Source organism: Chroicocephalus ridibundus, chromosome 6, assembly GCF_963924245.1.
Source record: "Chroicocephalus ridibundus chromosome 6, bChrRid1.1, whole genome shotgun sequence".
Lineage (NCBI taxonomy): Eukaryota > Metazoa > Chordata > Aves > Charadriiformes > Laridae > Chroicocephalus > Chroicocephalus ridibundus.
Window position 1 is genome coordinate 74,962,824 of NC_086289.1, and position 13,110 is coordinate 74,975,933.

Sequence of the window (13,110 nt, forward strand, 5' to 3'; positions counted from 1 at the left end):
AAGTTTTAATCTTAGAAGAGACTTGATTTTTTTTTTTGTCTTTTGCATTATATTTTAAGTCTAGTTTTCTCTGTGTGTCTCATCTTTTGGCAGAAAGGAAACTGGAAAACACTACATGGTGAGGATGTAAGATGTTTCTAAGAATGAATTTACACAAAATTAATTAAGGCTTAATATATACTCACACATGCATATTAAATAATGTTTTCCCCCAAAATATGCCCATTAGGGATCTAATACTATAAATATGTACGTAAACTTCTAATGCAATTGAAGCAAACGGAAATATGTTTTAAGGATCACGCTGCTTGTATCAGCTTGGTCAAGAGACTGAAAAGATAGGGAGAAGTGCAGTATTTATCTCAAAATGCTGGGGCATACCACAAACTGTGCATTAGCATGGGGCTTTTATTTAACAAATTTAAATTTTCACCTGTTTTCCTCCATTTTCATGTTTGTTCATTATTATTTGCGTAGGGTATAATGTTACATAAAGTGCTGAGTATGCGAATTGTTCCAGATGGAAACTGTTTCTGCACAGCCACCAGGCTGCGGCGGAGAATCTGGAAACTTTGCAAAAGGCATGTTGTAGGCCAGCCTTAAAGTTAAACCCTCCCAAGCACACATGTGCACGCACATCCACACACGTGCACACCGGCCCTTATAAAGTGTAAGGGAGATAAGAACACTCCCAATTTTAAGCATGTGCATAGTCCCATAAAGGTCAAGTGCTGAGTAGGGGGATCTGATGACTCAAGTTCTCTTTTGGGGTGCAAGAGCCGGTTCCAACAACTCTGAGACAAATTGTCGAGGCCACAGTTAAAGCGTGAGGCTCTTTGCAGGTGCTTATTTCTGTCATCTGGTTGCAAAGAGAGAGGTGGTATTGCTGGGTGCTAGTCCTGAGCTGACTTGAGTGTGTATCCAGAGAAGTGGGCAGCAGCAGCGGGTGTTCTGCATCTTTGTACCAGTTTCTTCCAACTGAAGAGCTTGCTAGCGGCGAGGGGGGTTGATTTCGCTGTTTGAAGATAATGCCCTCAGAATGGCGGTTTTCATTGATTAAATGAGGGCACTTTTCAGAGGGAAAGTGATTGCAGTAAATTCCAGCTTAAACTGATATTAGTATTTGAATTATAGGCAAGTATCGTAACGACTAAGCATAAGGAATTTATATTAAGATAAGATCGATCTGGAGGAGAGTACTGCTAGTAAAAAAAGATGATCTATATATTACCCTCGTCATGTCATGTCATGACCCAATTCCAGTGTCCTACCACTTAAAGTCTGGAAAGAATGCAATGCAATTAGTTTAACATTTAACAAATCTGAACTATAGCCTAGCACTATATTTCTATTAATCTTGGTTTGTTCCAATGTGTTTTAATAGGTTTAGACATACAGCGGCAGATCTATCGCAATTAAAAATAAAAGTTCTTAGGTGCTAGTAGTGTTTCCCTGGAGGTCTAGTCAGTCTCCCACAGTAATGAAGATATAATTATACTGATGTAAATCACAGCACCATAACTAGGAGGGATTGGCCTTTCCCCTCCTTTAATTCATTGAAAGATTTTATCTTTGACAGGTACTGTCAAACAGGGTGATGGGCTGGAAGGCAGGATGTTTTTTCTGGTAACTAATTTGCTGGGGAGAATTTTCTTTTTCTTTTTTTTTTTTTTTTAAAGATGGCTTGAATTCTGAGATGATTCTCAAGTCCTGCTTCTCCTGTTCCTGTAGCAGCAATGCTCCAGCTTCTCCCACTCCTGTAGCGTGGTTAAGAACCAACTTTCTGCTCTGACTGTGCTGTTCCCGGCCTAAGAATAGGAAAACTTGTCTGAAGGGAGCATGAGGTCACTTTTGGGTTCCAGCTCTGCAAAGAGCAACCTAGCTCCTGATGCAAACGTGAAAAAAATGGCCTTAGGGCTGATTTGTATTTTCTCAACTGTGATAGTCCCAGACATTCATTCTTTGCCGTGAGAAGAGCATGCTCAAACCAGAACCGTTTCTCTCTTGGTAGGCTTCCAGATATATTTCCTACCTGTCAGATGCAGCAAAAGGCTACTTTGACAGCTGTAGTGCTGCCTGAAGAAATCCATTGGCTTCGGATGTTTTCTGCGGGTTTGCTTCTACTCTGCCGCTACCTGAGTACTATAAATAAGCCACAACAGAGGGAAACTCTCCTGCCTGTTGGGTTATTTTTCTTGGCCATCAAATATGACTTGTCCTACCGAGATGCCAGCTTCCTAGGAAAAGACTAAAGTTTAAAAATAATTATCTTAGAGTGAAATAAAATTTGTTGCTGACAGCTCTTATATTCTGCGGTGGTTTTTTTTTGTGTGTGTATATACATATATAAAAATAATAATAAACCCACTAAGCCAAACCCAGCATCAGAAGGTGGTGTTTGCTTCAGGCAGTATTTTAACATATTAAGGATTTTTTTTTTTTTTTGTGTGCTCCTGGACTGAAACAGCATTTAGTTTTCCCCTAGTCCCTTATCTAGCAAACATCTCCCATTTTCTTTCACTCAGTAACCTCTTCTCCTTGGATCCGTGCATATGTTCTGCCATGTTTTGTGTATACTGTTAAAGCCCACAAACAAAATACTAAATTAAGCCTGACCAGATGACCCACTCCTTATTTTATTGCATGGCTGGGACGTGACGTCTGAGAAGGGAGCACTGCGGTAAGAGAAAGGGCTTCCTGCAGAACAGTCTGAGTGGTTCCGTGTTTCAAACACCGCCTCAGAGGTCTGAGAGCAAGGCAGGACCTTTCCACAGAAATGTGTTGTACCAAAAATCTGGAGGGCCACCAAAGAGGCTGTTCAAGTGTCATCATGATCCTTCTTCCAGCCAGCTGATGGTTATGATGTGTTCCTCATCAGGTTCATTACCAAAGATTTTGTAGGGACAAGTCAAGGATCCACTAATCTCTGACTTTCTGGGCAATGCAGGTGTCAAAGGAGATGTTTGAGGCAAACTGTCCCTAACATATCTCCTAGGAGAAATTCTCACAAGATGGATTTCCCACCCCATCAATGACGACAGTCAGGTTTTAGACTAAGACAGCAGTGAAGGATGTTACTATTATATTACTGGGAAAAGACTGCTACTTTTTTTTCATTTCCATCACTGTTTTTGGTAAATATTCTGAGGATTTGCACATCTGTGTGTGTCATCTCTGGCAGTCTGCAGTTGCCTGACTTTGGTAATGAAAATAGGGCTTAGGAACGGCAGCAGAAGTCCCAGACTGCCTGGGCCTGGGGGTGGCTTGCTGTTGACCCATGGGGACTCCTCCAGGAGCAGGCACAGGTGTGGTGGCCGTGCCACCGCTGTCTAAGCTGTGTGTGCCCTTGGGAGAGAGCTTCATCCTTCAGCACTGGGAGGCCAGAGCCTTTTCCAATTGCTGAAATTCACTGAGGAGAAGATACAAAAATAAAATAAACGTCTCGGTTTTATTTTCCATTGAACTGATGTTCCTTTAGAATTGGTCGTTCCACACACTACTCACCTTGCTGGCAAAAGCATCGGTGATCAATGAGGACAAAGTGATTCTGACTGTCAGCTTGCCACATCCAGCCAGAGCAAACGAACACATCAGAAGCTGATTTTGTGCAAGGCCTGCTTTTGATTTGTGCATTTTTCTGGCAGACTTGGGCTATGCCCTATTACTTTCTTACAATAAAAGGGAACATTTCTTCTACTGGAGCTTGCAGCATGCAGCTGCAATAATCATAGGGGAGCCCCAGGTGGTCTGATTTATGGTGTTTAATGTGAACCCCTGAGGTTCTGTGGGGAGAAATATATAAAGTATAAAACATTTTGCAGAATTGTTTTGCCACACTTCGTTTCCAACTTGCAATGGGCCTCCTTCATTTATCTCCCTGTCCCAAGACAGCTTATCTAAATGTATGTTTATTAAAGAGCTCCTGAACCATGTTAAAGTTGCTTCTGAAAATATTCTGACTAATGGCGATGTTGATGAGGGTGAATCACTGCTGAGAACATCGTGCTCATCAGGACAGTTTCTCAGCTGATGGGATTTGGCAGAATGCCATGGGAGTTGGTGGCACTTTTCTGTGGATGGATATCGGGCAAGGATTGATACGCCGGGCAGGCGAAGAGTGACTGCAGCTCTGATGGAGCTCTGTGGATTTGGACTGGCTGAGAGCCTGCAGTTCATAAAAGGAAGGCCTGAACTTAAACGCTTTTATTCTACATTCTTTATACGGGGAATATTATTTACTGAATATTAGTGCGAGGATGCATCAGCAAATGAGGCAAGGAGTAAGAAGCTATTAGTTTGACTGTGCTGCCATTATTAAGGTACTGGCTACAGGTTTCGTTGCTGTCCTTCCCAAGAACAAGTCGGAGCAAGCTGGGTTAGGGCTACCCCCCGCGCTGGGAGTCCGCAGTGGGAGCGGTGGAGGAGGTGCGCTGGCTGCACCCATCCACGCAACTGCACTGGCACCAGCGGCAGGGAGGGACTGGCTGAGCAAGCTACAGGGATGTGCCTGGGGCTTTGGCTGACTCTGTTCAAACAATGGTTTGTCCAGGCAAGGAGACGGATTTCCACCCCTGGTACAGCCTGTGACTCAGAGTCCGTGCTGGAGCCCTTCTCCTCAGCCTGCTTTCAGTGAGCCCGATTGCAAAATTACCATGACGGATCCAGATCTCGTCTGTCTTCACTAGCCGGGGGAGCTTAGACTCAGGGTTTAAACCTAGGTTCCTCTGTAACTAGAAATGATGTAGTTGCATAGTATTACAAGCACAAGATAGTCCTCAAGGTGGAATTCATGTCCTGAAGTGTTTAGTGAAGCAAAATAAGACGACAGTAGCTGAGAAAAGAAGGTACTGGCTGAGTTGATGCTTGCTTGATGAGGAAGTGAAGGAATGAAATCAGAGTAGGCTCAATGATTAAACTTGTACTGGATCAACCGTAGGGGTTTGGTTTCGTTGTTTAACCCTCTCCATTCCTGTGCTACCTACAACTGAAACTTCCTGATATTTTTTTTGGCAGAGAATAGACGATGTTTGTTATAGCACTTAGTTTCAGCTAATGACAAGAAGACACAATCTGTAATCTTGTCTATTACCTGTCCTGTATCACACCCTTTCATTTACTACATTAAAGTAGCAGTAAAAAGCATTCCAAGAGACACAATGGAGCAGCACAGCAGCCCCAACACAGTTTAAGGCTGTGTATTATATTACAAAATGACACTTTTTTTTGAGGTAGGAAAGGGGGGGAGATATTGTGCCAGTTTACAGGAAGGTTGGGCAAAAGGTCAGGGAAAGTGCGTGATTATTATCGACTCTGCGGAGGCCACACCTGTGTGAAATGTTTAATGCTGACACAAGAATGAACTTGAAGCCTGTTTGGAACATACAAGCAGCAAAGACAATCAGAGAACTTAAATGGGAATTTACACTGTGTTGAAAAAATAAAAATATAATTATTAGAATCGGCTATAGGATGGAGAGCCCAAAAAGCAGCTGACAGAGATCTAAAAGTGTAGTCAAGGCCACCGTCATCTTACTAAGGACGTGGAGTGCACGGAGGTTACAGAGCTCGGCATGAAAGTGGTCCATCAAGAGCAGCCTTGGCAGGTGAAGGAAGAGGGCTCAGTTTTAGGTTGTAGTGAATGTACCTTCTCTGTAAGCAGGACGGACTATTGCCATGGTGTGACTGCTGGATTTGGAACCTGTAAACGAAACGACGGGCTGACTTTCGTTCTTGCACACCTACCCTAACAGGAGGCAGGAGCTGGTTTCCGCATTGCTGCAAACCTGCTTAACTTTGCCAGCATCAGTCGCTTTGTGACTGTCTGTACCAGTTCGGACTTAATGCCAGTTGCAACTTGCTCACCACTGCCGGCTGGAATGGAACCCAAACCTGGCTCCTCTACTGATGCTCTATCATAACACCCTTCTTCGTCTCCTCCTCTGAAAATCTTGCACTTAGAGATATTGAACCCTAAAGGAGAAGTGACTCTCAGCGGACCTAATTTTGTATGAGTAATTCACTTTTAAAGCTTGGATCTATTCCATCTTCCTTGTGACTAATGGTACCCGAACAGAAGATAATTGTATAATCATTTTCCAATTGCTTAATAATTCATTTTCCTTGTTTGCAAGATGCTGTTTTTCAGCATTTCAGACGAGATGCAAGGACCTGCGTGCAGTAATGAGTGACAGACAATTGTTTATTTCTCAGCAATAACGCCATTAAAGAGAACTTTACGCTTAGAGCCCTGACAGCTGGCAGGATCCTGACATTCTTACTCATCTCTCAACCCAGTGGAAGGCCTGTCGGCAGGCAATTAGTCCACAGTTTCGCATGATGTTGTCTTTAGTGGCAACGCTCGCTTGAGGAGTTCTGACCCCACCACTTCTTGCCTGCTCGCCAACACCTAAAAGCCAGCACATCGCAACCGCTCGGGGCTGCGCTGCAGGCACCAACACAGCAGCCCCGCAAATAGTTCTGTTGGTGATGCTGGTGGAAAGGGGAGGAGAGAACAGGTGGGAGCTGAAACCTCTCAAGCTGGTTCCTCTGTTGGAGGGGGATGAACTTCCTCAGATGTGGAAAGCTTGGGCGGGAGGGAAGGATCCTGCACTGGTAGCATACAATGTTGTCTCCAACTGCTGGACCAGCCAAGTTGAAGAAAGTTATTCAGGGAGAAAAGGGCAGGCAGAGGAGGAGAAGCAGAGAGGCGACTGGGTGTGGAAATGCACGTGCATCTCTGATATGGCAGAAGAAATGTGCATAAAGACCAGAAATTTCCCAGAGGCTTTGATCTAGTTGCAGAAAATGCTTTTGAACAGAGGGGACCAGTGCAGGAAAATAGGTTGCGTAGATGTTTTATGTTATTTTAAACAGAGCTGATGTCTATGTGTGACTTCACTGTATTGTATTCTTAAATAGATGAACAAAAAGTATTCACTTTTTTTGGGAGAATGGATTCCTGAGGCTTAGGAGTTGATGATGATGTTTAGGGGTAGAAAGAGAAGCCTTTTGTGGGTGGGCAATAAACTGCCATTCTTTCAAAGAGGCAACAGACAATCTGTGCCCAAGATTTCTTGCCAGGAACAGCAAGTGCCACAACCTACTGAAATAAAAAGAAATTTAAAGCATGCGGGTCCAGATGGAATGGGACTGAAACACAGAGCCCGGAGAATGTCCAGTTCTAGCAGGGTTGTGTGATCCCTGCTAGGGCCAAGAAATACATTTTATACTGCAGTTACAGATATAAGCACCAAACCCCCTGTTGCATTTGGTAGTCCAGTATCAAGTCTTGATTTGGCTGATGTGAATTGATGTTTTACTCTTGGAGAGTTTGCTCTGTAGAGTCTCATCCTGGACTTCTAGAAGATTAATGAAGTAACTTGCTTTACGGTCTTTTGAGATCTATCACAGAATCGTAGGGTTGGAAGGGACCTCTGGAGATCTTCTAGTCCAGCCCCTTTTCAAACCTGAAAATGGAGCTCAGAGCTGGGTGATGTTCACAGGAATTGTGATTGAGGAGAGAAAGTTATCCGTATATCTGAATGTGAAAAAAAAGGTTCCGTTCTTGCAAAGAAATTCCACCAATTTCTTCCAAGTTGCTCAAAGTGTTCATTTAGAAATTAGAAAAATGTGTCACAGAGAACAGGGATTAGAATTTCCAGGGGAGTGAAATACAGCTTTAATTGAGAAGTGTGCACAAAACTGTATTGCATCTGTCAGTGGGTGCCTGGAAGTGGCCTGAGCTGATGTAGTTGGTGGCACTGCAAACAAAGTGAGAGGATAACGGGACCACTTTGAAAATCAATATTCAATCTTGCCTACCAGATTGAGTTCTTCTGTTCTGGCATTTAGACCTGCCTTCCGGGATGGCTGACTTGCCTGCTTCCATCCTCCAGGTAGCTGCAAGATGAGGGAGGAACCAGTTCAGCCATCGGAATCTGTCTTCCCTCTGACAGAACAGAGTAGCTGTGTTCAAACGGGGACTTCTTTAGAGGAAGAATCTGTTTGGTTTTGCTCTTTTCTACCCCCACCCCCCAGTGTTAAAATACTTGGGTCGTCTCTTAGGAACCTCTGTTCCTTCATGCATGGGAGCTTCTGCAGATTGTCCTTATACAGGAGCGTTGCATTGTTTATTTTGTTTCCCCTCGGTATGAATTTTTTAGATTTCTCTTTTCTGATACTGCCAAAACATGCTATAGCAGGCTGTGTTCTCTCACAACCCATTCCATGTCGAAATGTAAACCCATTGCAACACAGCCCATCTGGCATATGTTGTCATAGCGTTTAAAAAGTTGCCCTGCTTTTCTGTTGGCGTGGAGAATTTTATTAAATAAGAGTATTTATTTTTCCAAATTCCCCATGGGCAAAAGCAGGTAGAAAACAGATACCTATGTCTAATTATAACCTTATATTTCACATTAATCTCTCTTAATTTTCTTTCATCCCACCTCCAGCCTGCATTCTCTCGTTCATAATTGCCACTGGATAATTTGAAGTCATTTGCTTACTCAGGGCTTTATGCCATACACTCGCGGATTGTGGCATATGAATCCTTCGCAAAAAATAAAATGAGAAGCTCGTTCTCACTGTGTAGGTAGCTCTCTCCCTCCCTGTCCCAAAGTTACCGAGCAAATTGTTGCCATTAACTTTTAAATTAGTGTACTTGTTGCTCAAGGAAAAGCTCAGTGTTCAGAGGAATTTTGCAACAGACTCCAGACTGACTTTGCGTCTTCAGGAGAGATAGTCCACGCTATGTGTGTGTGTTGCCAGAATACCTGGTGTGTGGTTCCTCCTTGGCTGCTGTGGGAATTCCGTTGTTCCCAGGGAACTGCCTCGTTGAAGGAGAAAGGACTGCTCAGCCTTGGTCCATGGGGGACCACAGACTTGTGGCACTGTTGACCCCCAGATGGATGCTGTAACTGACCTGAGTGACAAGGATGTTGCTTTTTCATTTTTCCTCCCTCTCTAATCAGTCTTGTTTTACTCTGTGCTTTTTTTTTTTTTTTGCGACTTTAAATATTTTCAGGATTATGGGCTCATTTGCTGTGTTTAGAAATATTACTGCCTCTTGATCCACAGGAAAAAAAAAAATTACCTCCCAAACCAGAAACTCTGGGAACATTCAAACTGAACGAAAAAAACCAACAAATTTTCAAGGGTCCTTGGTATGTAAATATGCTCTGACTTCTATTACGTGAATATATGGCTTGAACGTGGTGAGATTATTAGCGGCAGTTATCCTAAAAGGAGATATAATTCCTCCTCTAGCTCACTGTCCTATTTCCAGCTCCCTCGAAGCTGTCTCTCTCTTTTTACAGAGTTAAGTCACAGAAATCCTTTAGTTCGTTAGATATGGACAAACAAAAGGGGAAACACACTTCCAGTTCTTAAACTAGCCATGGCTTGGGAAAGGCCTGCCCCAGTTTCCAAACAGACTGAAGCCCTTGTGTAGTTTCCTTTCCTTTGGTTTTCTTTGGCCCCACAGCCCACTGAGCTGGGCAGAGAGTCGCTCTCACTGCCAAAGAGATGTGTCTAAACAAAAGCAAGTCCTAGCAAGGCCTCTCGTGCCTCGAGAGGGAATATTCCCATTGCCTGCTCTCTTGCAGTCCGGTCACCGGTGGCTCAACCTCAGTTTCCCTTCCTTTGCATCAGGGAACAACATGCGCAGGGTTTTTACTTATCCTTAAGCACTTAAACCCCAGTTATGAAATGTTGTTGCGACCTGCTCTCCTTTGGGCTTCAGTGAGAATGAAGACCCTTACCGCCGCAGGGGAACGGTCCTACACAGCACCATAGTCTGACTGGGATGTTGTATTGTGCGTTTTCTGTGAGGCAAATGTCATCCCACTGGGTTAACCTGTTGGACACACGTTGATCTCTTACTTTGTATTCGCTTCCTTTGGTCAAGAAGTATGCAAAGCCTTGGTCTGCTACACTGGTTAATGTTTTCTGCTATTCGCATTTCTTTCAATCCATTTTATGCAGCCCTATTTTTTTTGGTCAAAGTCTTTCATATTCCGAGTCATTTATCTCCTAAAACAGCTACTTAGTTGCAACTTCAGTGTTAAGAATTTACAGTGTGATAGAGCTGGGGAGAGGGTGGCTGAAAATCAAACATTATCAAGCAAAAGCACATGCCACTTCTTGCGTATCTTATTCTGCAATTCTTTGAAGTTTAATCTTTTCAAAAGAAAAGCCTTTCAGCTACTTTGTGGCAACAACTCGGCCTTGTAACTTTTGACTGCACAGTGCTCCTAGTTCATAAACTGATCTCATCCTTTTCTGACAATTAATGCTAAAGCGAATTTAAACTGGATCTCCTACTGCCACCGCATCAGCCGTCTGGAGCAGTTTGCCTACCTTGGTCTCCCACACTAATTCTCTCTGTGCCTTTTCACAATGCTGCTAAAAACCCTGACCACCTTGATAGCTTGTCGGCTGGTAGAGCCCTAAATGAGTTTCCCTTCACGCGTGGATTTGGTTGTGCATCCACTTTGCACAGGGGACTAGAGAAGGGGTGACTGAAGGCCGCACATGGGGATCAGGAGATCAGCTTAAGCGGTGCCATAAGCCTTTGAAGCCACCTTCACCTTATGTTTTTGCTGCATTAAGATGCAGAACAGAGCAGGGGTCAGTGCAGCTCATGCGTGCCCTGGGCGAAGCTTGGCATGAACTTGTCCTTCCTTCCCCTTCTACCGAGTGCTCTGCAGAGCTGCAGCCCCAGCGCTTCATCTGTCTCCTGTGCGGTTGTGTGAACTGTGCGCATCCCCAGACCAGCATACAGAGATGCTCTCGGAGCTGCGATGAGGCCTGTAAAAGGAAGAATTCTCCTTGCATCCTTTTCTTTTCATGCAAGGAAGAAGCATTCACAGGTTGGCTCTCAAGGCTCCCATTTATCTGAAAAGCACTATCTTGGTTACTGCGTTAAAAGTGGAAATATTTTTATACTGTGATAAGATTTTTCTTTTTTTTGTTTTTTTGGTCTAAATGTGGGCTGGTAAACAGTGAGTATAATATCACATTGCCTTCTGGTTTGTTCTGTAGTCAAAGGAGTAATTATATGAAAGTTGTCTTCCCCGCCCCCCCCCTTTAGCTCCTGTTGTACAGTAATTCTGCTGGCATTGGGTTACGAGAGAATTGTATTTACACCAAGGCCTCTGAAATAGTCTGTGTACAGAAACTCAGAGTCGTGAGTCAGACGCTTCTTGCATCTCACGAGGTTTCCCATAGCAGGTTATACATTTCAGAGCATTCTGCATCCTATTTTCAAAGGCTTAGTGCTCACAGCTGGGGCCAAGTTTTCAAAAGAGAAACATTTTGATGTAGAGCCTGAAATAAGGGACTGTGATGAAAATGCGATCGTTACCTATCACTTTGGAAAACCCGTGAGCTTATTTTTGTTGCCTTAACAGTACCTTTGCTTAAACACCTATATTAATAAAAACATCTTGCCCTTTGTGAACTGACTGTAAATGTTTCCTGAGGACGTTACTAAACTCATACATGTCAGTGGCATAACTGTTTCCATGGAAACTAACATACTTTTAAAGGAAAATAATAAAACACACAACAGAGGACATATGAGACCATAAAAACGGCCATAGCAGGTGCGAGCAAAGGTCTGTTGAGATGTGTGTCCTGCATCCGGCAGTGGTCAACGGAAGGTGCTTGGGGAGGTGTGTCAGAACAATGGGAGCATGTGGCAATGCTGCTCCAGAAATTCTTTCAGCTTTAGCAGTTTTGGACTCAAATTTCCTGAGCCAAAGGCGTCAGCCTTACAAGCAACATGTAAATTTTTTTGCTACTGTGAAAAGCCTCGTACAGCACAATGACATGTCTTTGCAATCAGGCTCTTGCAACCATATCATTCCGCAGAGAACACAGGGGCAATTTGACCGTCTTTAGTTGTTAATTCAGCCCTTCCTCAAGCAAAATGCCTGCTAGCTTTGCTTCCTTAAATGTTTCAAGATTAACTGTCTAGAATTCATCATGGAGATGCTTTAGGGAAAGAACTGGGGTCATAGGGTTTCGCTTAGAATGACAGTTGGAAGAGAGCAATCCTCTGTATATTATTACACTCTTTTATCCTAAGAGCTAATCATTTGTTCAATTTTTCTTAATATCACATGTCTAACATAACCTTGTTCACTTCACCTGCCCTTTGTCCCTGCCCCCGTCCATCTCGATCAGGACGCTCCTTTTAAAACAGGTGGTTAAAATGATGTACTTCCCATCTTTTTTAAGGAGGATTGCACATCTTCATGTAAGTTTGAAGCCAGACTTTAAAGAAATGTGGTTACCAGTTGTGCAAGTGTGTAAAAAAATTTTTTTTCTATATGCATTTCTCAGTGCTGAAACTTGGAGTGCCGTCTCTGTGCATGGTAAATTGCATCAGTGCCAAGTCTTCATTGTAGCTGGGGAGAAAGCAAGAGGTGTGCCCACACGCAAGCTGCTTGACCCCAGCTGACATGCGTAATCTTAATATTCCACGAATCTGATGAGTTTGGTCACGGTTTGACCATGCTCTGCTGCAGATTTTCAGATGTCCAGAGCACGTACCGTGTGTTTGCCTATGTGGGCTAGTGAAATATTATGCTGGGGAAAGACCCTGATTTATTAGGCTTTAAACAAAAAGTCCACCTTGGGTGTTAATTGGAATCTAAATTCAGGTGTTAACCTCTTCGATTGAAAATACATGCTGAGTAATTACGGGAAAGAGGCCAATTTCAGGCACAGCAGTAATTACTGAATTAGCAGAAAAGTTCAAGAAGAGCTTCAAATTTCATATCATTGCTAAGGTTTCTGAGGAACAGTTAATCCTGAAGTGACTGCGCTCCTCACACCTGTATATGTTTTTGGAAACTTCACTTAAATTTCAAAGAAATCTCTGCATGAATAATTCCAGAACCAGATGTCAATATTTCTTAAAATGTTGCTTTGTTTTCAAATGCAGAAGACTGACTATCAGCCTGACATTTCAGTGCTGATGAGACCAGGGAGAAAAGTTTTGGTTTTTTTTTTTTTTTTTTTTTTTTTTTGTTAGGTAGTATTTCTTTTTCTTGTTTGTGAACTTTGTGCTCTCTTGCTTGATTCATTTAAGCGGAATCCTCT